Source organism: Gavialis gangeticus, unplaced genomic scaffold (genome assembly GCF_001723915.1).
Source record: "Gavialis gangeticus isolate Ggan-Ray unplaced genomic scaffold, GavGan_comp1, whole genome shotgun sequence".
NCBI classification, from domain to species: Eukaryota; Metazoa; Chordata; order Crocodylia; family Gavialidae; genus Gavialis; species Gavialis gangeticus.
The window spans coordinates 51,178,798-51,195,378 of NW_017729024.1; positions in this window are offsets into that span (position 1 = coordinate 51,178,798).

The following is a 16,581-nucleotide window of genomic DNA, read 5'->3' on the forward strand; positions in this document are numbered from 1 at the left end:
CCATAAATCAGGAAGTCAAATTAAACCCGAAACAAGAGCAATGGAAAAAAGAAGAGAAAAAGAAAAGAGAAACAGTCCCTTCAGGCCCCTGTAAACCCGCTTGCAGTCTTTAAAGGATCAACACTCTGGATCCCCCTGCACCTCCCCGGTACCTACTTGGCAGTGGCTCCAACTGGCTTTAGGTGCAATCCCCGAGTTCCAGCAGCAGTGCTCCCCTCTGTGGTGGCCCTCTGACCACCAGTACCTCTTGCCAAGCTCCTTTGTACTGCTGATGGCTTCAGGCAGGTGCTGGCAGGAGTGTCCCATGGTGTCTCTGCTTCCCACACTCAGGTCTCTCACCAGCTGCCCCTTCCTGGGACTGGAAATATCCTTCTGTGCTTGCCAGCCACCAATCCTGAGGGAGCATTCACTTTGGAAACACGGCACACTGCTCTGTGCTCCCACAGAGATCCTTCCATCTTGTGTGGCAAGTACAGAGAAATTATTCCTCTCCCTGGGGTCCCCTTCAGCCCCAATTCATTCGTCTTCACAATAACAAAGTGATAAAGAACATTGAACATGGATTTCTCAAGAGCAGGGGTGGGCACAATATGGCCCAGTGGCCAGATCTGACCTATCAACTGACTGAAAAAAAATTGAGCCCATGGGTGGATGTCTGCCAATTGATTGCATGTGGCTAACAGCTGACCTATGGCATTCCGTATGGGGCTGAGCTCTGCCCACTTTCACCTAGCGTAGCCTGTGCCACACTCCAGCCCATACCTTTTGGCCCAGCCAGCATGCAGAGCTTCCTGGAAGGGCTGTCCTCAGTGCAGCTGCCTGCATAATGCTCAGCTCCCCCTACCTCCAGTGGCTCCTCCTCCAGCCCCTGCTGCACCACTCTGGGTCATGGGGGAGCTGTGTCTAGGTGGCTCCTGTCCCAGTTCCTGGAGCTCCAGCTCCATCTCTCAGCCACCTTCCAACCACTCCATCCACAGGTGGCTGCTCATCACAGGACAGGAGTGGCTGTGGAAGTGCAAAGCAAACTGCTGTACTATGGCAGAGGATGGCAGACAGCAGGAGGAGGCCTGTGCAGTAAAGCATCTTGTGTAGACATGCCCTGGGTGGATAATTTAACAAGAGTTACTAAGAAACCTTTTTAAGTTGTTGTAGAGCAGTTGCTTACATTTATGTCTAAATAGTGTTCATGCGGTCTACTCAGAATAAAATTAAATATCCACAACTTAATATATTATCATCAGAGCTGTTCCAAGATTTTCCTTAAAAACACTGTTCCCATAGAACAAAAGTGTATTGCAACAAGTGTCTATTATTTCCTGTAGACAAGTGCTACTTTTCAACAAGACTCCAAAACAAACTATAATGCACTGATCTGAAAATGTCACAGTGAGACTGCATTTCACATTCTTTATACATGCAGTTCACTTCTATGGGGCAAATTTCCTACAATGTGCCATATCCAGGCACTTCTCTGATGTTCTGTACTGTCTCGGAAAGTAGACCAGGGGACAGCACGTAAGATGCAACCCAGCCATCAAATATGGGTTGTAGAGGAGAATGTAGGCATGAGGCACCAAAGCTGCCACTTCCATTAAGCACTGTACAAGTGTCCATGTATTTCCTTTTTACAAAATAGCTTAAAGTTTTTTTTGGCAGAATCATCATTATGAGAAGAATGAGAACTAAGAAAGTTAATTCTTAAAAATGAACTCTATAACAACATTTTAGAAAACAAAAATTCCACCTTCAGCAACTAGAGGGAACAAGAGAAGTGGACCATCAGTAACTTTATTATAAGATCAACCTTATGTTTGTTTCCAACATCATTAACTTTTTCCTTTCAGGTAAGCTTCACCCACTGTATCTTTCATTTTCCATTTTCTTCACTCTTGTATTTTCCTTCCTTTTCTGCTTTTTCTTCCCCTTTCTCTTTTTGCCTATGTCCCTCTCCCCCAGAGTTAACCTCCTTGCCTCTGCTACCTGGGCTTCCTTAAGTGATCCTTTAATTTGATCTCCTCTCTTTCATCTGACTGAAGATAGCCTTACTGGCAGGTAATTTCCTGGGTTTATCTTTGCTAATGGGATTATATTAGCCATTTTTCAGGACGTTAGTTCTTTTCTGAACTAGTGCTCCAATTACTCTCTGGATTTGAGGCCTGATACAAAACCAACTGTAGAGAGCCTGCCATCATTCCCCTCAAATCAATGGGAGCCTCACTAAAGCATCAGTGAATGATTTTTACTTATTTAATGCATGAAAGCAAAGTCAGGGATTTGAACTTGGAAGTCTCACTTCTCAAATGAATGCCCTAAATACCAAGTTACTGGCAAATCTAGGGTGGGTACGTCTCTCTCTCACCTCTATCTTGCATTTTGACTAGAAATTTGGTCTAGAATTTAGAAATTTACTTTAAGAACAAGTTATCAAAATGTATACATTCCTACAAAAAAGTTCCAGTTTCAGAATTTTCTGACACAAACTTTTAGTTAAAAAATTCCAAATTAGTTTTACAGAGACTACCACTTTTAGAGATTCAGATATTCCTAGGCCCTTTGAGAGTCATCTACCTGAATTGCCTCCCATGCCCGTGACACATTTTGCAAGCCACATCATGGTGAGGGCCAAAAAACAAAAACACAAACAAGCAAAAAATCAACAGCATGAAGTGCAAGCTGTTTATTTCCCTTTAAATCCATGCTCTATGCTCCATTCCTGGATCATATTTGCTATAATTAGTGCTTGTGGATCAGATATTTTAGCTCAGCAGCAACAACATTTTTCTATTAACCCCCCCCTCCCAAAAAAAAAAATTCCCTGGAAAAACTTCCCAGGACAATCAATCATTCATTATCAACATTATTGAATAATGATTTGTTTGTGTAAATAAGTACACCGTGCTAAATAATCACTAGTCAACAGGGACACAGTATGAACCATTTAAATAGCATGAGGGAGAGGCAACCCCCCCGCCCCAAAAAAACAAAACAAAACAGGGCAGCATAGAGATATCAGAATTAGTTCTGAAAATTTAACACACATATTGAAAAAATAGTATAGTCACATTAGGGCAGCACCCTTCTGGCTTCTTTAAATCTTGTAACTTGGGTCCCTCTAACAATAGCATATTTTAGAGAGTAAACACACCCCTAAATACCATTCCTTTTAACTGCTAAGACTCTAGTTACACAGAATTTTTTTCCCTTATTTTGTACACTAGCACTGTTAGGGCCATCTTAAAAAAAAAAAAAAAAAAATGTCTCTAGCAGGTTATGGCATGTCTGCTGTCTATATTTTCTGCAGAACGTATGGCTGTTTGCATGACTGTGGCCTCTCAGCTGCCCCTTAAAATAAATGAGAGACCCCCTGTCAAGGAAGATAAGATTAAAGTAATATTATAGATATGACAGGAATCAAAATAAACAGTGGCACTCCCCTAAAAAAGCTTTGCTGTTAAAAATCTGTCAAGAAGCATAATAAGTATAGTGACAGTAAATTAATACAACCTTGTAAAAATGTTATATTTTGATAACAGAAAGGTTGGCAAATCCATCATGTCTCAAGCTGCTGAAGTAGGGAAAGGAGTTCTCCCTGCAACACCATTTATCATCACTTGCCTACCTGCTTGTGTCTGAAGCATCTCACAAAGCAGTGCTCAGTGTGCAAGAGTTCCTTCTTTCTAAATTGCAGTCTGTGAAAGAAAATTCTGCAAACAACTGGAAAGATAAATGTATTATAAGGCATTAGCAAATAGATGGCTGAATACACATTTTTCCACCTTGTAAAGTCTCGTTAGTTATATGAATCTACAGTGTGAACTTAATTTAAGCCCAGATATGAAATAGAGTAGACTAAAAAGATGTAAACATGTCCATTCCTATACTTGCTAGATAGTTTCAACACATGTACACATCTTTCAGTAGCCTATTTGGGACTTATTATCAGAATAGAGAATCTGGTCTATCAATCAGCTTCGCATTATTGATTTTTGAGTTTTTGCTTTGGGCCAGATTCTAAATAAATAAATCTATGGTGGGCTACTGAAGTGCACAGATCTCTAAGAGTTTGTGGACTGAACACTGAAACAAAAGCAGAGATGACATAGATGGCAACCTCAGTTACTCAAAGGGAAATGACCATGAGAAGGTACACATCCACCTAGTTTTATTTTCCTCCATTTACTTGTCCTGCTGGTCATTTTGCAAGCTATGATTCAGAAAGGAAAGTGCTTCCATCTGCATGTTGACTCCTCTACTCCTGTGAGCTACACTAACATTTAAGAACACACACCTAACTTTCAGTAGGGACATCTGTGTTCCTATTCAGCCTACACTTACTATAACAAGGGGCCTTCCCAAGACCTGTCTAATGATGGCTCTGCCCACCTGTTCTGGGCCAACTGCCTGGCTTCTCACCAGCCACACCTTGCTGTTAATTAATTAATTAATTAATTAATTAGTTAGCTTAATTAGGCAGCAGGCTGGCCATTTCTTGCCATGATGCCTGGGGGTGCTATCTGCAGCTCCATTCCTCCCCTACATAGCAGCCCAAGCCTCACGGATAGCATCCACAAATTGTTAACATCACCAGCCCCACTCTGGGCCCCAGAATCCTCCAGTCTGAGCCCCACTTGGATTCCTCCATTCAGGAAGCCTATTCCACCTTCATTCTAGACTACCTAGCTCCCTGAGCTGTTCCCCCGGGACCCTTGGCTACAGTGGCCCTGGCCCACCTCCAGGCCAGTCAAAACCCCAGGCCCTCAGCTCCGGGTGTCCCTCACAGTGGGCTCCTGGCCCTTTCACCCTTCCAGTCCTGGCCTCAGCATTGACCAGTTGGGAGATTTCAAGACAGGTTTCCAAGTCTATAGCCCCACTTTCTCTCTGGGGTCTACTCCCTGGACCCTACTGGGGGAAAACACACCCAGTTGTGGGAGCTGGGGTTATTAAGGCACGCTGACCTGCCTTTCACCAGGGTGGTAACTGGCCTGGCATTTCCTGGAGGCTCCCACACCACTGGGAGTCCCACCAGGCCACCCACTCCTGGCAGGGTGCAGTTTTAGGTTATGCCCAGGACCAGGAGCCTCCAAGCCTTCCCCTACAGCTCCTGTCCTTATCTCAAGGATGTTCCAATCATCCCTATAACCAGGCAATGTTACTGCTCATCTGTTTATATAGGCAGCCAGGGATCTAAAATGGCTGCTGCAATCAATCACCTGTTGGCTGCTTGGCTGGGCCCTTAAAGTGGCAAGCGCTAACAGTGTCCTGCCACACTTACCGTAAGAGTCAATTAGGCATGGAATTAAAAACTTTGCTATATAGGGATGGATTTAAGCAAATCCTTAAAAAGTTAATGATGCACAGAGTTTGAAGAAGTCTAGCTATGGTTTGTTGCTATAAATACTCAATCACTTCAATCTGAGTTTGTGTCCCCAATGTGTTTATTTTGTGCAAATGACCTGGAGAATTAACTCTACAAGTGGAATGCCTACGGGGCCTGGTAATAGAATTGTTTATGTTCACATTAATCTGAACTTGATTAGAGTATCTAGAAATAGACTCAAGATATTCCATTTCCTAGAATCCTAAATAATGAACTCAGTTATTACTCATAAATACCAAAGAAATAATAAATGAGCTCTCTATAATATGATCTAGAATAAACAGGATTAGGGTATTTTTGAAGATGTACTATAGCATTTGAAAGAGAGGGGAAAGAGGTTCAGGCAATAGTTAAACAGACAAATCAGAATTTATTTTCAGGCCCATAAAAGGAGGCATGTGATGGCATAGGGTGTAAAAGGACTTTTTGGCCGCATGCAGATGAGCACAGCTGTGCAGTATGTGGTGCCATAGACACATCTATGGTGCCACACAGCACACATTCAAATGTTCTCTGCACTGCAAAAGAGCAGCATGGGGATGGTGGGGGGCAGGGGGTTGACCCTGGGAGATCCTGGGGTCTTAAAAAACACACCAAAAAGTGGGGGGGCAGTGCATGTGAGGGTGGCACATGTGAGGGCAGCATGTGCCACCCAAAACCAGAGCATAGCCAGCCGGAGCCATGTTCCAGCTGCTGGCCAGGCTCTGAGCAGCAGGATTGCCATGGCTGCAGCTCCCTGAGGCCTCCAGGACCCCAGCTAAGGCTGCTAGGGCCAGTGCAGTGCTGGCCCTAGCCTCCCCTACACCACCTGGAGTAATATGCCGTGCTCCAGAGGGCAAGTTCTCCTTGTCCCTGGGGAAACAAAAATCCAGGCTTGTGTGGATGTGGCCCATGTGGTTGTCTATTTGATGTTTGTCAGAGCATAAAACATACAAACCCCTGGCTTCCTTGAGAAATGCAGTTATTAACTACTAAAGTGTCTTATATTTCATTTTCTTAGACCTACTCCATGGGCTGCTATGATGTAAATCATACAATCTGAGCTAATTATGTCATTATGTTCAGAATACATTCAAATATTTTAAAATCCTAACTCTGTTTCTGTCTGTCTGTCTGGCCATTATGTTTTATTCATGCTCTGATTGGCTTACAAACAACCAACCAGAGTGTGAACAATTGTTCCAACAGAAGCTGGCATTGTGGTTGAGCACCACCATGATGGTAGGGATACAGGGGATGGAGGAGGGGTGGGGTGAGGCCAGCTGTGTTGGCCTCACACCCCCAACCCTGCTCCTTGGAGGTGGGGGCAATGGAGCAGATGGAACATGGAGGGTGAGGCCAGCAGTGCTAGCCTCACCCCTCCTGCCCTGTTCCCTGCAGGTGGCGAGGATGCAGCACAGGGGACCAAGGCCACCAGAGCTGGCCTTGTCCCCATCCTTACTCCTTGCCGGTGGCAGCAATGGTGGTGTGTGTGGGACGGGCAGGCCATGGCTCCGGCAGGCCATGGCTCGGGCCTCAGTCTGTCTTTCCCCCCTTTGATCATCACTGCCTGCAGGGCACGGCACTGGATGATGTGGCGGTGGTGGGGGGAGGAGTGGGCCCGACGTGGGTTGGGGGAATAGGTGCACCATGGTGGTGGTGGGAGGGGTAGAGTAGGCCCGGGCCCCACACGGGGTGGGGGAGGAGGACCAAGCCCAAACCAGGGGAGAAGTCGGCCCCCCACAGAGGGGGGAGTAGCGGGCCCGTGCCAACCTGGAGGTGATGGGGGAATGGGAGGAGCGGGCTCAGAGCAGACAGGGGGGAAACAGGCGGGGTGGGGGAGGAGTGGGCCTGGGCCCGAGAGGGGGAAAAGACTACTGCCACATCAGGCTGCTGCCATATCAGGCCAGGCCAGGTGCTACCCGCTAACACTGTGGTGGGCTGGCTTCTACCCTGACTTGGGCTCGGGCCTCCTCCCCCCTCAGGCCTGGGCCCACTCCTCCCCCAGTCCATCCTCCTCCCCCCATCAGCTCCGAGCCCACTTCTCCCATTCCCCTGCTGCCGCTGGGTCAGCCCAGGCCTGATGCTTCCCCCACTGTGGCAAGCCAGCTTCTTCCTACCCTCAGGCCCAGTCCTCTCCTGCACTGAGCCCACCCCGACTCCTCCCCTACTCCCACTTCTGTGGTGGACAGGGTGGGGAGGGGACCCAGACCCCAAGCAGCAAGAGGTAAACGGGAAGTGGGCCCGGACAGGGGGGGCATGGGGCTCCATCCCAGCATGCTTCCCCTCCCTCCCACCATCATTTCTGACAGGCAATTGGCTAGTTTATATATAAATGTCCTTTTGGCATCTACTATTCAGTTACTGAAATCATTCTAAGTTCTGTGGATTCTGCTAAGAGTTACCAAGCATGTCAGCTAAGAGTGGTATCACACTGTAACAGAGTCTTGGAAAAGAGCCCTGTTACTTAGAACGTCGGGTCAAGCTGACCCAACGGTGAACATGGCCAGGTGGGGGGAGTTATACACCTGGAACATGATGACGGTGATTAGCCTGCTGAGGGAATCATAAAACAGGTGGTGAGAGACAGCCTGATTGCCTTCGGGCACCAGAAGAACACATGAGAAGCGATGAAGTTCTGTGGAGAAAGAAGAAAGACTTACTGATGATCTGGGATGGACGCCAGGATGAGTGAAGCCCTGAGGTATGCGGCAAGTTGGTGGTGAGGAGGATCATCCTGCCAGGAATCCTGTTGGGCAGTGGACCCCTGAGAGATACAGCAGGGCAGTAGCAAAAGAGTTTTGCTTACCAGTAACTCCTTTGTGCTGGTGAGTGCAGGGAAAAGTGGAGCTGCCAGTGAAGGAACGGAGGTAATTGGGGCCATCCCCAGGTTTGAGGACCATTAGGATTGAGGAAAACTGAGGACAACATAACAAATTGTGAGAGAAGCTGTTAGAGGCTGCTCTTGGGGTCATGCACTCGTGGAGAATGGGGAGCACAGAGAGCGTTTTGCCGGTAATGAGGTAATTAGCGGCAAAGAACCCTTATTAAGCACTGGGGCTGAGCATTTCCTGCTTGTAACTTTGATTAAACTTAGTCAATAAAGTAACTGACAAAGACTTTGTCAATTCCTCACTGTTAAGTTAGAAATAAACGTACACTGTGAGCAATTGACATCAGGGTGGCATTATTCTGTCCCAGAACCATGAAAAATCCATAACGTCCTTTCTTTTCTCTTTCATACATGTCATGGCAAGTGAGTCTAAAGGAGAGATGGGGATAAGATTGACTATCCTGCTCACAAAGTGGTGCATTGGCCGGGAAGGCTTTCCATTGTCCCGGGGATAAACTTCAGCCAATATTGGCAGCATGGAATCCATGGATATTCAAGTGCCAACTGACTGGCAGCAGGTGCACAATATTACCTTGCGACTTCTACAAGAAGAACAAGCTCAGTCTGAGGAGATGGTGCGAGTATGTCCCCAAGAAGCAGAAACATGGATTTGAGTCTTCCCCCGCCAGCAAGACCTGTGTGAGAAAATTGAGGTACAACAGACAGCTCTCAGGAGAGAAGGTGATGGAGCTAGGTTACCTCTTGTGTCTCCAGACGATGACATGGAAGCCTATATAGAAGCATTTGAAAGGATGGCAACAGCTGTGAAATGGGACCCAGGAAGCTGGGCAGCATGGATAGGACCTCTTTTTATAGGTCCAGCACAAGCCGCATATATAGCCCATAGCAGGGTGGAAGCCAGAGATTACCAAAAGGTAAAGGCCGTGATACTCTACCAATTAGAAATTTCATCTGAAACATATCGGCAAAAGTTTTGGGCTCATAAGGGTCCTGAAGGGGCCCGGCCACGTCTACTAGCCCAGATGCTAAGAGACCTCGCTGAATGATGGCTACAACCTGAGACTCGGACCCTCCAAGAAGTAATAGATCTGATAGTTCTAGAACAATATCTGACAGATCTAAACATCAGCTCCCAGAGATGGGTATGATGCCATCAGCCTAAGACTGTGGAAGAGGCCCTATGACTCACTGAAGACTATACTGTGGCAGAAGGGGAAGGAGAAGCTTCCAAGAGAGACTGACCAGGAGGTCCAGAACTGGGAACTCAGAAAGGAACACCTAGCCAGTCAAGGCAGGGTGAGAATATTCAAAATCATGGAAGAGAACTGCGGACCTGGGACTCCAAAGAAGTGACGTACTATAGATGCGGGGAAAAAGGACACATCTCCCAATTTTGTCCATGGAGAAATCAAACTGAAACCGCGGCTGATACTACACACAATGAGAAAATGGATTGCAGTTTTGGACAACATAGGGGCCCAGGCTGTTAAAATAAACTGGTAGTCAAGGTAAAAATTGGAGATACCATCATATCAGTGGTAGTCGATACTGGTTGCTCAGTCAATGGTTCGGGCAGACCTTTTTCCCTCTCATCTAGGGAGTCCGGAGAGTCCAGTGAGTATAGTCTGTATCCATGGAGCTTCATATACCTATGAACGCAAGGGAGTCCAACTTACCATACTTGGTTGCACCAATGAGATTGCAGTGGGCCTAGCCAAAACCTTGCCCTGCCCCATGCTGCTGGGAGTAGATTGGCCTTATCTTGAGGAAGTCATTGGTCGAGTCATTACCAAGAAAGGGGGAGAGTGGGATCGAGATTCTGGAATGGTCTGCTGTGGGGATCCTATAGAAAAGAAGAAAGATAACCTAGATGTGGAACAACTCATAGGTAAGGGATATTTTCAGGATGAGCAAAGACAAGAACCCTTGTTTCAGAATATCTGGCACTCTCAACTGGCAAGAGATGAAGGAAATGTAGTGGATTTCCAGAAAGCCAGACAAAGTCCACGATATGAGGTGGGGGAGGTATCCTCTATTGGGTAGAGAACCAAGAAGATGGGGAGGAGAGAAGTCAAATACTTATCCCCTGTAAGTATTGGGAGACCCTGCTATGAGTCGCTCATATGCTTCCCTTGGGAGGGCATCTAGGACGGGATAAGATCGAGGCACATCTGAAATGATGAGTCTTCTGACCTTGCTTGTATAAAATGGTAGAGAAATTCTGTGCAGGATGCTCGGAAGACAGGGGGTGAAGCGGGAAAGCTACCCCTGATATCAATGCTGCCAGCAGGACACGCCTTTGATCGGATCGCCCTGGATGTGGCAGGACCGTTTCCCCAAAGCAAGACAGGGTATCGATTTATTTTAGTAATTATTGATTATGCTACCCGCTTTCCTGAGGCAATACCACTGAGATTGGTAATGGCTACGGCCATAGTCGGGGCTTTCCTGAACAGGATCGCATAGGTGGGCATTCCCTGTGAAATCCCTATTGACCAAGGAAAGAATATTATATCCAAAATCTTAAAAGGTGTCTGCTGAGTTTTAAAGATTAAACAACTGCGTACCTCCATCTACCACCCCCAAACTGATGGCCTCATGGAGTGATTTAACTGCACCTTGAAAGGGATGATTTGGGCCTGCATTCAGTGAGATCCTCAGGAGTGGGATGCCCTGATACTTCCACTGCTCTTCTCAATAAGGGAAGCCCCACGGGCCTCCACAGGGTATGCCCCATTTAAATTAATTTTTGGCCATAGCCCGTGGGGGCTTCTTGACCTTATATGCGACAGATGGAAATGGGGGGGATGATGATCTGACTTTACCACAAGTAGCAATTGATTTTTGGGAACAATTGCAAGGGGCTCAGGAGACAGCCCAGCAAAACTTGAGCCAATGCCAGGAAAAACAAAAACAGCATTATGACACTCAGACCACTGAGAGGGAACTCCAAGTTGGAGACTGGGTGTTGGTATTATTACCAGATAACTCCCACAAGATCTTGTCTCAATGGCAAAGACCCTTTCAGGTCACAAGACAAACAGGTCCGGTCAATTATGAGGTACTCCAGACCACACCCACTCAGAGAAGGGAGATATACCATATCAACCTACTCTGGAAGTGGTGCCAGTGAGACGGATGGCTAATGAGAGAGGTGAATGAAATAGATGATGGGGAAATAGAGGTACCTCAGAGCCCCACAGGGTTACATGGAAAGCCAGAAATTGATAACCAATTAGACACCAAGCAACAAGAAATCTGAAGGGCCTGATTCTAGAATTCCAGGAGGTGTTCCGAGAGGTACCTGGCATAGCAAAGGGTATCAATCACCAGATCTTGACACGACCAGGGTGGGTAATACGTGATCATTGGAGGAGGTTACCCCATCATCTCTGGCCAGCAGTAAAACAAGAGATCTATCAGATGAATAAACTAGGAATTACTGAAGAATCCTGAAGCCCGTGGAGAAGCCTGACGGTGGTAGTGCCAAAAACGGATGGTTCTATACATTTATGTATTGACTACTGCAAGATAAACAAAATTGCAACATTTGATGCCTTTCCTATGCCACAAGTCAATGATATGCTGGAGAAAGTTGGTCAAGCCCAATACATATATATCCACTCTGGACCTGACCAAAGGCTATTGGCAGATCCCTATGGCAGCTGTGGATAAAGAAAAAAACAGCCTTTGGCACTCTATGGGGCCTATTCCAGTTTAAACAGATGTCACTTGTGCTTCGTGGGGCAGTCGCTTCATTTCAGTGATTAATGGATGGGATATTAACATCACATCAGGGATATGCAGCAGACTATGTTGATGATATCATTTTCTCACAAGATTGGGAGATGCATTGTCCATTAATATATACCCCAGATTTTCAGAAGAAGTTCCATCTACAGACAGACACATTAGGAATACCTCTAGGGGTGATCCTTTTTCAAAAACAGGGGGATAAGGAAAGACCCATAGCTTTTGCCAGTAAGAAACTCAGTCCCATGGAGGCTCGCTACTCTACAACTGAGCGAGAGTGTTTAGCTATTCGATGGGGAATAGAATTATTCTGTTGTTATCTCCTGGGGAGGGAATCTGTATTGATCACTGATCATGCCCCCCTACACTGGTTAAAGACAGCTAGACTGGATAATGCCAGGCTAATGAAGTGATCCTTGGCCTTACAACCATTTTATTTTACAGTAAGGCATCATGCGGGGAGACAAAGCGAGAATGTTGACTTCCTCTCCCACCCAGGTAACGAATGAAACTACACCAAGACTTACCTGCAGGAAGTTGCACAAAGACACCGGCTTCCGAAGGAATCTTTTCTTTTCTTGTCTTTTTATTTTTTTCTTCTTCTTCTTGTTTTTGTGGTTTTGGTTACGTTGAGGGTTACTCTTATGAATACCCACTCTAACGGGGGATTATTGAATTTAGGGCAGAGGTCTGTAACAGGGTCTCAGACAAGAGCCCTGTTGCTTAGAAGATCGGGTCAAACTGACCCAACAGTGAACCTGGCCAGGTGGGGGGAGTTACACACCTGGAACATGACAAGGGTGATTAGCCTGCTGAGGGAGACATAAAACAGGCAGCAGGAGACAGCCTAATTGCCTTCAGGCACCAGAAGATGTGAGGAGCAATGAAGTTCTGTGGAGAAAGAAGAAAGACTTACTGATGATCTGGGATGGACACCAGGAGGAGTGAAGCCCTGAGGTATGCAGCAAGTTGGTGGTGAGGAGGATCACCCTGCCAGGAATCTTGTTGGGTGGTAGATCCCTGAGAAATACAGCAGGGCAGTAACAAAAGAGTTTTGCTTACCGGTAATTCCACTGTGTCAGTGAGCGCGGGGAAAAGCGGAGCCACCAGGCAGCAGATCTGCTGGGACTTCTAAGAAAAAAGGATTGTGCCCCTTAGTGAAGAAACGGGGGTAATTGGGGCCATCCCCAGGTTTGAGGACCATTAGGATTGAGGAAAACTGAGGACAATATAACAAATTGTGAGACAGAGCAGTTAGAGGCTGATCTCAGGGTCATGCACTTGCGGAGAATGGGAAGCACAGAGAGCATTTTGCCGCTAATGAGATAATTAGTGGTGAAGAACCCTTATTAAGCATCAGGGCTGAGCATTTCCTGCTTGTAACTTTGATTAACTTAGCCAGTAAAGTAATTGGTGAAGATGTTGTCATTTCACCAGTGTTAAGTTAGAAATAAACGTACGCTGTGAGCAATTGACATCAGGGTGACATTATTATGTCCCAGAACCATGAAAAAACCATAACCTCTTTTCTCTTCTCTTTCATCCAAGTCGTGGCAGGTGAGTCTAAAGGAGAGATGGGGATGAGACTGACTATCCCGCCCACACACACTTTCAACTTAACACTCAGGGCCTTATCCCATCTTTACTAGGAACAGTTGCAAATCATTGGAAAGTAGTGATCTATTAAAGTTAGTATGTGCTAGAACATTACCTTCACCAGAAAGGGAACAATTTTGGAATACCACAAGGCCACTTAACTTGTATTAAAATACTTAAACGCCTGTCTGCTTGTGTTTTAAGTGAACTTAATAAGCAGTGAGTTGAATGTGTGACACCACTCTTACTTAGTGTAGTTAAAAAGATAGGATGAAACATTCTGGGCATTTATACATGTGCTCTGGGAGTGGGGGGAGCACTTTAAATAGATCAGCTCCAAGAATCGCTCTAATTAAAGCACCCAGAGTCTCATGTGTATCACCATCCCTGCCCTGAAAAATGGTGGTGGGGGCACTTTAACTAAAGCTTGTCAAATGAGCTTTAGTAAAAGTGCCCCCACCACCATTTTCAAGCATGGGGATGCTGATACACATGACACTGGAGTCTGCTGGAGCATAATAATTATCATGCTTCAGCAGGCTCAATTAATTGAGTCTTCTCCAATATGCTGTAATTATAGCACATTGGAGCAACCTTGCTGCACGTGTATAGGCACCATTCAGATGCTTACTTAATCTGAATCTTTATTATGGTTTATTTGAAAGTTAATCTGTTATCAGCCAATATACACACTTTGTGGATCTTTCCTTCTATTTTAAAGGCATTTACATTTTTCTGAACTGGATTTAAAAATTGAAACGTCTACAGCACTGGCAAAAGACAGAAATTGTGAGACAATACACAAAGAGAAAAAGAGAAGCAGGGCAGGGCACATGCTGGAATAATTATTCTGAGAATGAGATTTATTGATTTTTCTCTGTTATGAAATAATACAAAATGTCAGTCATAAGTATCAGGCCATTTTTCACACAAGACAAGAAGTAGCATTCATCCTAGTCAGCAGTTCCTTACATGAGTGTTTAGTCAGTGCCAGGTCATCAGGAGACCCTTTGTTGTTATTCTAGCTAACAAAGACTGCCAAGTACAGTCTACGAGTTAGACAGCCAAGAAGAATTACCTGTGCCCAGTAGCTTGAATGAAAAAACTATTATAATCATTAAAGTGGACACCTCCTTACCATAGGAATATTACTAATGAACATGGGTTAAAAAGGAGGTTAGATCCACCTCTGATATGTAGATGTTTCTTCAAGAACACAGTGAGTCTAAGCAATTGAATAGGTCTGTGTTTAGATGGAAATGCCCAATAAGATAACTGCACTTAGGATAGAATTCTGTGTGGAGACTTTCAAAGACTGTCCCTGGCTTTGGCATAAACTACAGCTATCTATCTTCTAATCCCCCTGGGTCCACATGTCACACATGCTACATCAAGCAAGCTGCAGGCCACTGGGCTAAACAGATGCTCTACTCCTCCATTGGTCCACGTATTCCACCACTGCACTGGCACCTTCTCCCCAGCTGCACAATGTGAGCATGATTCCCCCCTCCTGCTGCTACATGCATCCACACGAGCACCACCTCTACGCTGCTGCACTGGGTACCTCCTCTCTCACTGTTGCCCCATGTGGGCTTGATCTCTGCCCCTTGTCATGACCCTGTCCGCCCCTCCCCACCTCCCCACAGCCTGGACACACCCTTAGCTCCCTACATGGCATCACATTGCCTGCCCTCCAGATCAAGGGCAGGAAACAGAAGGTGAAGGAGGAAGGAAAAGCCCTGACTCTGGCTCCTGTTGCAGCTACAGCAATGGGGGAACAGTGACCAGATAAAGTCCCAGGGAGCACAACTTAACCTCTCACAGGCCACATACAGCACATGACCCACTGGCTGAACATCCCTAGTATCGCTGTATGGAAATCTATGGCAGCCCAACACAATGACTGGTCCAGGCAAATTATCCTTTAGGCCCTTCAGAAATGTGCAGAGCTCCTGTAAATTGTAACCATGGGCACAGGGATTGAAATTAGATCCTGACTGCTGAACCCTACTTGGTTTCTTAACACATACAACAGTTTTATGTAAAATGTAAGAGATTACTGTATGTCAATGGAAGAAACATATTTTCCATTGAAATCTAAGTCACCTTTGAATTTATACACAGAATGAAGCTTTTTCTTTCAATAAGGAAACACAGGATTCCTTGTTATGCAGGTTACATTAGCTTCTGGAAAAAATACATGATTTAATGGGCTATTTAATAAAAAAACCCCAAGAAATCAGTACTCTATTAGAAAGAGGCTCTTTAGGAAGATCTGGATTACAGAAGAAAGGTCATAAATACAGCATTTTCTAAGGCATCTAGGTTTAGTAGAATTTTGTTAACACTTGTCTCATAAGATAAACTGTGCAATCATGACTGAAAAACTCATGCGCTCTGGGTCATAAATTAACATTCTGTAGTTTCCTAAGTCTCATGATGATAGTCATGCAAATGAATGGTATCCTTATTAAGGAGAAATAACAGCTTGATAAAGAATATATTTGAAAAGTTGGAAGTCAAAGAAAGTGAGAAAAATATCAACAGAACTTGGGAAAACTTGAGAAAAAAAGTGCTGAAGCTGCAATGAAAGCCCTGGGAAAATGCAGAGGAAGAATACATTTATTTAACAATATAAACAAGAAAGTTTTAGAGAACAAGGAAGCAATGAAGGAAAAATGGGTTGTTAATCAAGAGAAATATTGATAATGTGGTGAGAGTGGTTGGTTTGTTTGTTTTAAATGCTTATAGTAGGAAGAACCCTAGGGTCTTAGCTGCTCTCTTTAAAGTCTATGGCCAAATATTTATATTAATTTGAATGGATCAGACCCTACAACTGAATTTTTCATGAGTTCTGACTTTATTTATTTTATAGTATCTTCCCAGTTCTCATCATGGAAAGGTCCAAAGAGTAGATCAACAGACATTCCATTAATTGTACTGAAATACTTGATAATCTGTTAAGGAAAATGAGCATACCTTGGATATTTATCTGGATATTGATAGTCATTTTGGGCATATA